Source organism: Dendrobates tinctorius, unplaced genomic scaffold, assembly GCF_039654945.1.
Source record: "Dendrobates tinctorius isolate UK_male_01 unplaced genomic scaffold, ASM3965494v1 ptg000102l, whole genome shotgun sequence".
NCBI classification, from domain to species: Eukaryota; Metazoa; Chordata; class Amphibia; order Anura; family Dendrobatidae; genus Dendrobates; species Dendrobates tinctorius.
Window position 1 is genome coordinate 43,337,841 of NW_027361770.1, and position 14,995 is coordinate 43,352,835.

Consider the following 14,995-nt stretch of genomic DNA (forward strand, 5'->3'; position numbering starts at 1 on the left):
ACGGTGTTAGGCCCAGTATGGATTTGACGGCCCAGACTACACAGCGGAGGAGCAGGGAGAGGTAAAGATTGCAAATGCTGGGGCCCTGCCCAAGCAAGGGGGGCCCACTCGTGGGCGTCAGTACTGGCACTGGGCCCCTCATAGTACGGCGGTGTGTCTGACGGCGGGTGTGCACCACCACCGTCAGAGACACTTGATTGCACTATGAGGGACCCTGTGCCAGTGCCCGCGCCCAAGAGTCGGCCTACCCACCTGTCCAGGGCAACGGCACTCGCACGGTGTCGTGCGCTAGGTGGTGACCCCGGCCATGGGGGGGGAGGCAGCACAGTTAGGGAGTTTTAGAAAGTGGCATATGTTGATGTTGGACATTCAGCTGATGCAAAAGGTGAAATAGGAACAAGTCCCACCAAAGCAAGCCATTTTTCTGTCACCCTATGTGTCATCAGGGGAAGGTGGGACAAAATCCTTGGAAACCCATGCGTGGTTCATTTTAATGAAGGTTAGATCATCCACATTTTGGGTTGACAGACGGGTCCTTTTTTCTGTCAGGATTGATCCAGCTGCACTGAAGACTCTTTCCGATAGCACACTTGCAGCTGGGCAAGCGAGCTCCTGTAAGGCATATTGGGCCAATTCAGGCCAGGTGTCCAGTTTAGCGGCCCAATAGTCAAAGGGGAATGACCTGTGTGGGAGAACATCGATATGGGAGGAAAAGTAGTTTGTAACCATAGTTGACAACTGCTGTCTCCTGTCACTTTCCATTGATGCAGTATTACCAGTTGTGTGAGCGGTACTTGAAAAATCAGTCCACAACATTGTCATGAAACCCCTGTCTCCAACGCCACTTCTGCTGTGTGCACCACGAACACCTCTGCCAAGCTGACCCCGGCCCGTACGGCTCGTGTGAGAACCATCACCGCTGCTGTGTTCTGGGAATGCCTCAAGCAACCGATTTACCAGAATTGCTTGTTTATTAGCCAATATTAGGTCAAGGTTCTCCTGTGGCATGATGTTTTGTAATTTGCTTTTATAGCGTGGATCCAGGATTCTGGCCAACCAGTAGTCATCATCGTTCATCATTTTGGCAATGCGGGGGTCCCTTTTTAGGATCTGCAATGCATAATTTGACATGTGGGCCAATGTTCCCGGTGTCAATGATGCACTGCGAGTGCTGGTTGGAGGAGCACTTTCTGGCAAATCCACATCCCTCCAGTCACGCACAAACCCTGTACCAGACCTTGCCACGCCAACATTTTCACTTGCCCCACGAGATGCATCCTCCTCCCCTAAGTAATCATCCCCATCCTCCTCCTCCTCCTCCTCTTCTTCCTCCACCTCGTCCAGGAGAGGTCCCTGAGCAGACAATGGCTGAATGTCATCAAGGATTCCCTCCTCCTCTTCCTCCTCATCAACATTGGCTGCAGAAGCCTGCTCCTTAAGGTGCGTCAAAGTTTGCATGAGCAGACGCATAAGTGGGATGCTCATGCTTAGGATGGCGTCGTATGCACTTACCAGCCGTGTGCATTCCTCAAAACACTGAAGGACTTTACAGAGGTCTTTCAGCTTCGACCACTGCACACCGGTCAACTCCATGTCTGCTCTCAAAGTGCCTGGCCGTGTATCTTCCCACAAATGCATTATGGCCTGCCTCTGCTCGCACAGCCGCTCCACCATGTGCAGGGTGGAGTTCCACCTTGTTGCAATGTCGATAATGAGGCGGTGGTTGGGAAGGTGGAGCAATCGCTGCAGCTTCTGCATACGAACGGAGTGTACAGGCGACCGGCGGATGTGCGCGCACAGTCTTCGCACCTTCTGGAGCAGGGCTGTTAACTCCGGATAATTTTTGAGGAAGCACTGCACCACCAGGTTCAAGGTGTGAGCCAAGCAAGGTATGTGGCTGAGTTTTGAAAGGGCTATGGCTGCCACAAAATTACGCCATTATCACTAACTACCTTGCCTGCCTCAAGATGTACACTGCCCAGCCATGACTCAGTTTGTCGATGGTGTGTCTGTCGCCCAAACACATCATCTGCAACACAGCCTGCTGACGCTCTCCACTAGCTGCTCGATAGGGGGACACCTCGTGTGCAACAGTGGCAGCTGCAGATGGAGTGCTCGTACGACTGCGCTCTGTGGACGAGCTTTCGCTTCTGGAGGAGGAGGAGGAGGAGGGTCGAACGCCTACAGCCAACTGTTTCCTATACCGTGGGCTAGGCAGCACTGTCCCACCACCGCTGTCCCCTGTGGACCCTGCATCCACCACATTAACCCAGTGCGCAGTGATGGACACGTAACGGCCCTGGCCATGCCAACTGGACCATGCATCAGTTGTGAGGTGCACCTTTCCGCTCACTGACTGCTTGAGTGCATGGACAATGCGGTCTTTCACATGATGGTGGAGGGCTGGGATGGCTTTGCGAGAGAAGAAGTGGCGACTGGGTAGGTCATAGCGTGGTACTGCATAGGCCATGAGTTCGCGGAAAGCTGCGCTTTCCACCAACCGAAAGGGCATCATCTCAAACGAGATTAGTTTGGCAATGTGGGTGTTCAAACCCAGTGTACGCGGATGAGAGACTGAGTACTTTCTTGACCTACTCATAGTTTCTGGGAGGGTGAGCTGGACTTGAGAGCTGCATATGGTGGAAGTAGCGGTGGACAGGGCGGACTGAGAGAGGGTTGATGATGGTGATGGAGTTGGTGTTCTTTCTGATGGCCTAGAATCAGTCATTCGGTGATATAACAGTGGGATTCCCTGACTGCTGTGGCCTTGCAACGACACCTCAACATTTGCTGCTGTGCTAACCGGTGGGCTTACAGTGGGGGAAACAATGTAGCGTTCCTGACTACCTTCGTTGTGATCAGTTGCACATGAGGCACTTGAGGTTTGGTGTTGTGTCCACGCTTGCAAGTGCATGCTGGTTAAATGTCTAAGCATGCAACTGGTATTCAAATTTTTCAGATTTTTCCCTCGGCTAAAGGTCTTTCCGCACTTCTTACAGATAACCTTGGCCTGATCATGAGGATTTTGTTCAAAAAAGTGCCACACTGCACTCTTCCTACTTTGGCAGACATTTTGCGGCCTAGCACACTGTGATCTTTTGACCCTCTGGACAAGCTGTCCAGCAACTCTTTTGATTTTTGGAACCTGTCTTTGGAGTGCTCCAGGCCTGCCAGATAACAGCTGTTGCGATGTCGATGTCTGCTGTGGATGCTCCTCATCTGAGCTATTGGAAGCAGCACCCTCTTCCCCCAATGGATGCCAATCTGGGTCAACAACTGGGTCATCCATCACCTCCTCTTCAATGTCATGTGCACCTTCCTCTGTGTCACCGTGTATGGTGGTATAGTGTGCGGGAAGGGGCACCTGAGTCTCATCAGGGTCAGAATCTGGCTCTGTACACTGCGAGGACAATGTAGTGCTCTGAGTGAATGTACCAGCAGAATCATCCATCAGCGGCTGTGCATCAGTGCACTCCATGTCAGATTCATCTTGGCCTGGGTAATTCACCATTTCACTTGATAATCCAGGCATGGTATGTGAAAACAGCTCCATGGAGTAATCAGTAGTATGGCCTGCGTCATCCTTCAATCTTGGTTGGGGTGAAGGACACAAGGAAAGGTGTGGTTCATGAACATGAGCCTCCAATGATGACTCAGTGCTTTTACTTTTTACAACTTCAGAAGAGGAGGCGATAGAGCTGGAGGCTGAGTCAGCAATGTAAGACAAAACTTTTTCCTGATGCTCTGGCTTTAAAAGCGGTTTGACAACTCCTAGTAAACTAAGCCTTCGAAGCCTTATGGAGTCAGACGATGACGCAGGCTCAACACCTCCTGCATTCGGTCCTATTTTGCTCTTGCCACTACCATCAGATCCACCACCAACACCATCATTACCAGTTGCCAACCCCCGCCCAATTCCACGGCCTCTTCCACCAGCCTTCCTCATTTTTGGTAAAAATGTAGACAAAATCCAACAAACTATATAGTAATGTAAAACAAGGTACAAGGTGTCTATAGGACAGGGGAGATTTTGAATTTCTGCTCACACTAGTGGACACTGGACACTTTTGGATTGTGTGAGGCCCAATGAATATCTGAGCGCTATGTGACAGGTTCGATGGCACAGCTGTGACCAAAGTGACTAGAGGATAAGTGAGATTTTGAATTTCAGCAGACACTTGTGGACACTGGACACTTTTGGATTGTGTGAGGCCCAATGAATATCTGAGCGCTATGTGACAGGCTCGATGGCACAGCTGTGACCAAAGTGACTAGAGGATAAGTGAGATTTTGAATTTCAGTGGACACTGGACACTTTCGGATTGTGTGAGGTCCAATGAATATCTGAGCGCTATGTGACAGGCATGGCACAGCTGTGACCAAAGTGACTAGAGGATAAGTGAGATTTTGAATTTCAGCAGACACTTGTGGACACTGGACACTTTTGGATTGTGTGAGGCCCAATGAATATCTGAGTGCTATGTGACAGGCTCGATGGCACAGCTGTGACCAAAGTGACTAGAGGATAAGTGAGATTTTGAATTTCAGCAGACACTTGTGGACACTGGACACTTTTGGATTGTGTGAGGCCCAATGAATATCTGAGCGCTATGTGACAGGCTCGATGGCACAGCTGTGACCAAAGTGACTAGAGGATAAGTGAGATTTTGAATTTCAGCAGACACTTGTGGACACTGGACACTTTTGGATTGTGTGAGGCCCAATGAATATCTGAGCGCTATGTGACAGGCTCGATGGCACAGCTGTGACCAAAGTGACTAGAGGATAAGTGAGATTTTGAATTTCAGCAGACACTTGTGGACACTGGACACTTTTGGATTGTGTGAGGCCCAATGAATATCTGAGCGCTATGTGACAGGCTCGATGGCACAGCTGTGAACAAAGTGACTAGAGGATAAGTGAGATTTTGAATTTCAGCAGACACTTGTGGACACTGGACACTTTTGGATTGTGTGAGGCCCACTGATATCTGAGCGCTATGTCACAGGCTCGATGGCACAGCTGTGACAAAAGTGACTAGAGGATAAGGGAGATTTTGAATTTCTGCAGACACTTGTAGACACTGGACACTTTTGGATTGTGTGAGGCCCACTGATATCTGAGCGCTATGTCACAGGCTCGATGGCACAGCTGTGACAAAAGTGACTAGAGGATAAGGGAGATTGGATTGCTTTTAAAAAAGCAGCTTGCAGAGCAGTGGGTAAACAGCAATGCCAGCCTGTCAGGAAGCCTTAAAAGGCAGCCCAACAACCAACACCACTGATACACCACAATATAGCCTCCCCTTGCACTGCACACACAGTGACTGGTGTGTTGTGCAGGCCAAATCGCTAGCAGCAGAAGCAGTTTTTTTGTCTTCTTCCCTGCCTAATGATCTCCCTACAGAATCAGCAGCAACCTCTCCCTATACTGAGATCGGCAGAAGTAAGATGGCGGTCGGCGTGCACGCCCTTTTATACCCCCTGTGACGCCCACCAAAGCAAGCCAATCACTTGCATGCCCTTCTGAAAGATGGTGGTGACCCGTGCCTATGTCATCACGTTGCCCACAGTGTCCGTGGATCCTGATTGGCTGAAAAAGAGCGCAAAACAAACTTTTGAAACGCGACTTTGGCGCGTAAGTCGCCGACCTCGTGGCCGACCTCATCCTAGGATCGGGTTTCGTTTCATGAAACCCGACTTTGCCAAAAGTCGGCGACTTTTGAAATTTTTCGACCTGTTTCGCTCATCCCTGGTGGTGATCACTTTGAACCCCCCAGTGTTCACAGAGGTTTAAAATGCCTGGGCGTGAAAATAAAAAAATCGCATTTTTTCCACAAGCATGATCTTTTAGCCCCCAATTTTTTTATTTTCCCAAGGGTACCAGGAGCAATTGGACACCAAAAGTTGTTGTCCAATTTGTCCTGAGTACGTTGATACCCCATATGTGGGAGAAAACTACTGTATGGGCACACGTCAGGGCTCAGAAGGGAAGTAGTGACGTTTTGGGATGCAGACTTTGATGGAATGGTCTGCGGGTGTCATGTTGCTTCTGGAGCGCTCCTGATGTACCTAAACAGTGGAATCCCCCCACAAGTGACCCCATTTTGGAAACTAGACCCCCCATGGAACTTATCTAGATGTGTGGTGAGCACCTTGAACCCCCCAGTGCTTCACAGAAGTTTATAACGCCCGGGTGTGAAAATAAAAAAAATCGTATTTTTTCCACAAACATGATCCTTTTAGTCCCCATTTTTTATTTTCCCAAGGGTGCCAGGAGAAATTGGACCCCAAAAGTTGTTGTTCAATTTGTCCTGAGTACGCTGATACCCCATATGTGGGAGAAAACTACTGTATGGGCACACGTCGGGGCTCGGAAGGGAAGTAGTGACGTTTTGGAATGCAGACTTTGATGGAATGGTCTGCGGGTGTCATGTTGCCTTTGGAGAGCCCCTAACCCTAATCTCAGCCCTAACTCTAGCCCTAGCCCTAACCCTAATGGGAAAATGGAAATAAATAAATGTTTTTAATTTTATTATTTTTCCCTAACTAAGGGGGTGATAATGGGGGGATGATTTACTATATATGGCGGGTTTTTATGTTTGACAGCTGTCACACGCTAAATGACGCTTTTTATTGTAAAAATAGTTTTTGCATCACCACATACGAGCCATAATTTTTCCATCTTTTGACCCACCGAGTCATGTGAGGTCTTATTTTTTGCGGAACGAGTTGACGTTTTATTGGTACCATTTTTTTATGTTTTGGCGCTTTTATGCAATGAAAACAATTTTATATAAAAAATAATTATTTTTGCATCGCTTTATTTTGCAAGCTATAACTTTTTTATTTTTTTGCTGATGATGCTGTAATGCAGCTCGTTTTTTGCAGGACAAGATGAAGTTTTCAGCGGTACCATGCATATTTATATGCATCTTTTTGATCGTGCGTTATTGCACTTTTTGTTCGGCGGTATGATAATAAATCATTATTTTTTGCTTCGTTTTTTAATTTTATTTTTTAAGGGGTTCACTAAAGGGGTTAACTAATGGGACAGTTTTATAGGGTGGGTTATGGGGCGGGTCGTTACGGACACTGTGCCACCAAATATGTGTACCTCTATTGTTTTTTTTTTATTTCCAAGAAATGAATTTATTAGGGAATATTTTTTTTTTTAATTTATTTATCTTTTTTTTAAAATTATTTTTACACTTTTTTTTAACTTTATTACATTGTCCCAGGGGGGACATCACTGTCATGTGACAGATCGCTGATCTGTCACATCACAGATCGCTGTGACAAATCAGCGATCTGTCACAGGCATTGAAGCAGACTTCCTCATGCATGCGCTTTGCAGGCACTGAGGAAGCCAGTTCCCTGCAGGCCCCTGAAGGTCCCCGTTGCCATCTTGGATCAGGGAAGGAGCTCCCCGCAGCAGCCCTGCACATTGCGCTGCTGTGGGGGGCTCAGGGAAGCACAGAGGGAGCCCCCTCCCTGCCGATGCTTCCCTTTAACCCCCGTTACACCACGATCGTGTTTGATTGCGGTGTGCAAGGGGTTAATGTGTCGGGGGCGGTCCGTGACCACCCCTGACACATAGTGCTGGATGTCAGCTGTGATAATCAGCTGACACCCAGCCTCGATCAGCGGCGCTCACTCTGTGAGCGCGCTGTGATGCACTATCCCGTCTCTGGGACTTAAGTCCGAGGGCACATGGATCGGATAGTACGTCACATGGCAGAAAGGGGTTAAAGAAAAACTGACAGGTCTGTGACAGACAGAATTTTTGCCTGTTGGTGGGTATTCAAATACTTATTTCATTAACATGCAATTTCTGGATTTTTTTGAAGATTCTGTTTCTCACAGCTTAAGTGTACCTACAATAAATATTATAGCTCTCTCCATTCTTTGTAGGTGGGAAAACTTGCAAAACCTGCAGTGTACCAAATACTTATTTTCCCCTCTACAAATAATTATTCTTATCAACTTCTCTCAAAAAACCATTGAGGCAGGGGAGGTGAGTCTAAATTGCATTTGAATGCAACTATGCAAATCGGATACATGCAGTCATATTGCTAAAATTACCAAAATTACTAAAAACTTACTGCTAAGGCTGATGGATAATTTTCTATACTCTGTCCTCTTTCTTCGACACAGTCGACTGCTGCCTCTTGCTACAAATCCTCTCCTTTTGGCATCAAAGACCTTGCCCTGGATTTTCTCAATACCTTTCTAGATGCACATTTAGCCACTCCCTTTTCCATACTACTTCCTCATCCCACCATCTCTCTGTGTCATTCAAGGCTGTGACCAGGGATCCCTACTCTTCTCAATCTACACCTTTGATCTAGGGCAACTCATAAATTCCTATGCTTTCCAGTAGTAGCTATATGCTGATGACACTTAGATCTACCTTTCTGACTCAGACGTCATCTCTCTTGTGTCCTGAATCCCAGAGTGTCTTTCAGCTATATCTTCCTTCTTCTCATTGCATGTTCAAGAGCTCAATGGGGACAAAACTGAACTCATTATCTTTCCTCTATCTCACCTACCTTCCCTACCTGATCTATCTGTCACAATAAATAATATCACGTTTTCCCTTGTACAGGTAGTCCACTGCCTTTGAGTTATCCTCGACTCTGCTCTGTTCTTAAGACTGGTCATCCAGGCTCTTGCCAGCTCCTGCCACCTCAAAAATATTTCTAGACTCTGTCCTTTCCTCAACCCTCAATCTTCTAAAAATGGTCGTACATGCCTTCATCACTTCTTGTCTTGAATACTCCAATACCCTCCTCTGTGGTCTCCCTGCTAACAATCTCACACCTCTCCAGTCTGTCCTTAACGCTGCTGCCCAACTAATCCACCTCTCTCCACGCTATTCCTTTCCTTCCCACTATGCAAATTCCTTCATTTGTTCTCAATTCCCCAATATATCCAATTCACACTTACATTGACCCTCAAAACAGTCCATAATCTGTCTCCCCCATATATCACTGAACTGAGCCTCTAATTTCTTTCAGTACGAAATCTCCAGTGCTCTAAAACAAAATAATAATAATATTACGACCCATTTGCACAGAGAATGGGGGAATGATGTCCATGTGAGTGCAGACTTCTCTTCTCAGAGAGGAAAACCCCTTAAATACTATTTCTGTAGCAATATAATGGGATGCCCTCCCAGGGCAGTGGGGTACTCGGTACCGGGCCCGTGGGTTTCAATGGGAGTTGTCAGGGTAGCTGTGACCCGGTCCTTCCCCCTAGGGATCCATTGCAAAAGGGAATGGTGTTAAGCATGGCTGATGATGATTAAAGTTTATAAGTGAATGATTCGTGACGCCACCTGTGGTGTTCGGCAATGAAGGTGATAAGCCGACGCTGCAGACAGATCCTCTGGGACAGATGGTGTGGTGCAGCAATGATGTTGTGGCGCTCCACAGGTAGGGCTGTAGTCACAGGGCAGTGTAGATTAAGAGCTAGTGAGGAGAGTGTAATGGTGCAGTGTCAAGCACAGAGATGTAACAGTGCTGAGTGGGTTGGCGCAGGAATAAGCGGAGGACACCAGGGCAAAGTTCAAAAGCTTTACTCACAGTCTGTTGTGCATACAGGTGCCCACCTTGGTGCTGTGTCCTCCAGGTCAGCGGCTCAGCCAACTTCCAGGCAAGATGAAGTACTCCATTCCAACATATGCCTTTCCTGAACGTCTCCCTTTTAGCACCTATTTGAAGTACTCACAATACTGAGTTACACTGGAGTTCCTCCTTTCAGATGTTCTTAGAACTCTACTTGTACGGCAGACAGCTGTAGCCTGCTTTGAGGACTCCTTGCTATGTACATTTTCCCCTCTTTTGCTTCTGACCCTACCTTATACATATGTATATGTGTTTTGTGTACATATTTTTATTGTTTTTAATTATGTTTTTTTGCCCTTAGTGATCTACCCGTCTTGGTATATCATACATTCAGCATTGAAAGTACCTATGTATCCATGGATGACCTTTGGACCCCCGTCACATTCTGGCATGCTTTTTGTTCTATGTGGTTCATCTATTTGTCCACGATGAAGATATTAAAGAATGACATATCGGGGATGAAGAGAAAACTCTATCCATAATGATCTTTTGGATCATGGGTTTCATTAGGGATATTCCTTTGGATTTGGATATGCTTATACTTGTATATATATATATATATATATATATATATATATATATATATATTCCACCCACACAGTTGAAATTGTTAATTGTCAAACTTTGTTTTATTTATGTCTGTGTGGTTGTATTTTTGCTGACATATGTATGGATAAATCCTTCATTTCAATTTACAATGCGACAGAGAATCCTTTTTTGATGTATCCCTCTTATCTCACATGTTGTATTGGCCCCCTTATGATTGGTTGTCTGATCACATGTGACTGGAAGGTATCTGTGGGTGGAGTTTCCTCCCCTTCGCTTTACAATACCTTTTGATGCGTCCTGTTGCTGTGCAACGGCATGGGTCTTTGGACGTGTGTGGCTGGGAGGCGCCTGTGGGCGGAGTCTTATCTCTTCTTCCCCGCTGTTCTCTTGGGCATGCTCCATTGCTGGGTAACGGCTAGGCACCAGCCGTCCCTCCACCGGTGTTACTTCCTGTTGAGACGGTGGGGGTGGGGATTTTGACGCTCATTCTATGTGCCTACAACTCCGCTCTTGCCTCCCATTGGATTTCTTGTCGCATGTGACTGTTTGTAAATGGGTATTTAACTGGGCTATTGTCATCACTATAGCCACGCCCCCCGAGGAAGCGGTTATACCGCGAAATGTACGTCGGGCCTCTCCTGGTCAGTGTGCTTCTGTTGTTTACAATGATGGGTACGTTGTTACTTTAACTCTTTCCTTCCTATATGGGCTATGTGCAATATTTTTCGGTCCCTTCCACCCCACCTTGTTACATTCCATGATTATATGTTAAGGGTATGGTTATTGAAAGGGGATTGGAGGGTCCAGCTTATTTTGACAATTTGCCCTCTTTTTATGAGGGATTTCACTATTTCTACCCACATTCACCATGAATCACCTTGCCCAGGGTTTCTGTTGTATCCGGTGACTATGATATTTTTCTATTTGATCTTTTAATGCCGTTGTGTCTTGTTCTTTTGTCCTACATAATAAAAGTTGTTACTTTATAGTAGTTTTGGACTCCTTTCTTCTCCCCCTTTTCTTTGTACGGCAGACAGCTGTAGCCTGCTTCGGGGACTCCTTGCTACTAAGTCCCGGCTCACTCTCTCACTCTCGTTGCTGTTGTGCCCCCAAGTCTTGTGTGGAAATAAAGTGGTGACAACTTCTATTCCTCCGGTGTCTGCTGCAGGACCATTAGTATCCATACAACCTCGGGGACCGAACCCCGGCCATGCGCTGAGAACTTGAGGAAGGGCTCTGCTCTAACCCTAATCCTTAGTTCTCTTCTTGTCCTTACATTCCGTACAAAACTATCTTTCTTATGGAGAATTAGGCTTTCTGAATATCTCTTTCCTGTGCCAGCAGACTCAGATCACTGAAGTCTGCTGCAGCACTTCCTTCAATCCATCCCACTCAGGGGATCTTCTATCACAGACTGACCTAGTCCTAATAATCTCCTGCTCTCTTGTGCAGACTAAGCTCCACCCACCTCCCAGCACTCTTCGTGTTCCAAGCAGGGAGCCACCAAAGGTGCTTTGCTACACTACTTACTATGTTGTGTGGGATGCAGGTGTTGGAGTATGGTCAGGTGTCTCCACCTTACCTGAATGGTGTTGTGCCACACCTCTGGAGGAGGTGCAGTATCTCTGTGGCGACTGAGCCCTCAGGGGCACCACAATAATATTTACACTGCAGTGAAAGACAAATGACAAATAGTAGACTGTGTACCAAGAGATGGCGAGAAACAAAATAATTTTAAATGGCACTTGGCTAACCTTAGGTGGTGTTCATACTTTATTTGTAATGAAAGCTCTTTTTGTTATGTGGAAAACTGGTATGAGTCAATTACACTTCATTGCTTAGAAAATTGGAGTAGACTACACTACATAATGAAGAGGAAGACTGAACAAAACATTTATTGCTGCATGTTTCTCTTTTTTTTACCACAAGAGGGCATTGCCATACAGCGGCAAACATTACAGCCTTCTATTAGAAGTACTTTATAAGAAAATGTAACCTTCCAACAGAAGATAACAGAGCTTTTTTCAATACAGCATCAGTTAGTCCTGGAAAATGCCCTTTTAGGATACATTTGGCCATTAACAACTATGAGTATACTGAGAAATGTAATTTTCTTATGCAGGACAGAAACAATTCACAATGTGATTTTAGCAATAGAGATCGTACATGTTTTATGCTTTAAACCTCAGCCTTCAGTAGGAGAATCATCCACATTGTGGAGGTATTTTTTTTTACATCGTGTTAAGTATATTTCATTTAGCATTTGATCAATGATACTGATGGAGTGGCAACTTGCATCCTAAATCGTATGGCACACAATTTTGTTACAAAATATTTTTTTATTATTTTCGCATTCAATGCAAACGAGCTATATAAAATGTCCAAAACTATGTGTTTGAATTTTGTGGTTAGCTATATATATATATATATATATATATATATATATATATATATCCATGGGAGCGTCACTCTGTCTGAAGCCTTTATAAACTGCGCAAGCGCGACTCGCCTGTGCAGTCTGGACCCCACAGAGTGACGCATCCCCCCAGGAGATCGCGGTATGCGTAAGCACTGAACGCATACCGCGATCTCCGCAACACCTTACCGAACCCGGTGTTGCTGTTGCTGGCGGGGTCTTGCGTCGTCAGCTGATGTCTGGACAGGCTGGGTTGTAGCGCTGGAATCGGCGCCTGCGCTGTCCGCGCTTACCGCCACCATGTTCTTGAAGACACACTGCAGTGTGTCTTCAAGAACATGGTGGCGGAAAGCGAGGACTGCGCAGGCGCCGAGTCCGGAACCACAACACGCCTACTCCAGACATGAATTGGCACCTGCGCAGTCCGCGCTTACCGCTGCCATTTTCTTGAAGACACACTGCAGTGTGTCTTCAGCAATATGGCGCCACACAGCGCGGTATGGGCATGCGCGTACTCCGGTGCCAGACTCCTCCCTCCGGCCTCTGGCAGAACGGGACAGCGCTGGACACAAGGAAGGAAGGTGAGTATAAATGTTTGTTTTTTTATATGTGTGCAGTTTAATAGGGGTGAAGGGGACCATGCATACCAGGATTGGGGGGCGAGGGGGACCATGTATACCAGGATTGGGGGGTGAGGAGACCATGCATACCACGAAAGGGGGGTGAGGGGACCATGCATACCAGGAAAGGGGGGTGAGGGGACCATGTATATCAGGATAGGGGAGGGGAACCATGCATACCAGGAAAGGGGGGTGAGGGGACCCTGTATACCAGGATTGGGGGGTGAGAGGACCATTCATATCAGGATTGGGGGTGAGGGGACCACATACCAGGAAAGGGGGGTGAGGCGACCATGCCTATCAGGATAGGGGGGGTGAGGGGACCATGCATACCAGGATAGGGGGATGAGAGGACCATGCATATCAGGATAGGGGGGTGAGAGGACCATGCATACCAGGATTGAGGGTGAGGGGACCATGCATACCACAAAAGGGGGGTGAGGGGATCATGCATACCAGGAAAGGGGGTGAGGGGACCATGCATACCAGGAAAGGGGGTTGATGGGACCATGCATGTCAGGATAGGAAACGAGAATGTGGAAACCACAAAATATTGCGACCAGAGATCCCATATTATTATATTAATATATCATCTTTATTAGAAAAAGGACAGAATTGGGCAAAAGGGGAACTTGTGCAAACAGCAAACAAAGTGCAGCAGTGCAAAGAGGCGCAGGACCAGTCACAGCCAAACAAAGGCTATTATCAATGTATTCAAATCTATAATATAATGTGTCAAATGTGTTCAAAATGAATGGTTTGGCATTTGTGGAAGGTGAGTCACAATGGAACACCAAAAAGCAAAAAACAGCTTCACACGGTATATACAGTGATCCCAACACGGAATAGACGTAGCCCATCAAGTATTGTCCACCTATGCTCTATATCATTCAGCTAAAATGCCAGTATATCTATTGTGTACTGCTGCCACAAAGCCAAAGGTTATAACAATGAGCACACATTACAAAGGAGAGGCTTGCTATCCCTCCCACTGGGGACCGTATATATCGCCCACCCAGATAGGGTTAATACCCCGGTACAACATTACCTCCAATAGAGCCTTCGGATGACCGGGCGGTCCGCACGTGACCCCTACGCGCGTTTCGGAGCGCTAGGCTCCTTCCTCAGGGGGCATCAATACCAGGCACATAGTGCACACATTTATATGTGCCAACCGGAAGTGCCGTGGACACGCCGCCCGCATGTCCAACCGCAGGTGGCGCCATCCATCCGCAACGCAACCGGAAACACGCGGGCCTATGTAATCCAGCATCCGACACGGGCGGAGCTCCACACACACAGGGAAGCAGCAGGCGCGCATGCGTGGCACTAGTGAAGCACCGGCAGCCATATTAAACCAGGGCAAACAAGAGGGTAACCGTATATAAACAAATAGAGATTAAAAAATGAATAGAGCCTATTGCTCCCGACATACCAAGATATGAGTGCACCTAAGTGCATACTGAATCATCACTATTCGGGGCATACAAGGAATATCATATGCCTGCATGATAATCGCCTTATCTCAGAGGCATATACATATACTCATACATACTAGAGTGCCGTCCCCATATAATCAGGTATATCTATATATTGCAAAACAATAGAAAAAGGACTTAACACCAATGAACCAACAGTCTTGTCTACATGAGTATATGCATATCCATAAATATCCCAGATCTATCAATGCCCCATCAAAAATGGATTATTTCCATGCACTGTGATATAATATAAACGTCACCTACACATAACAATCAATATCCCATTAAGCCTATGCACACT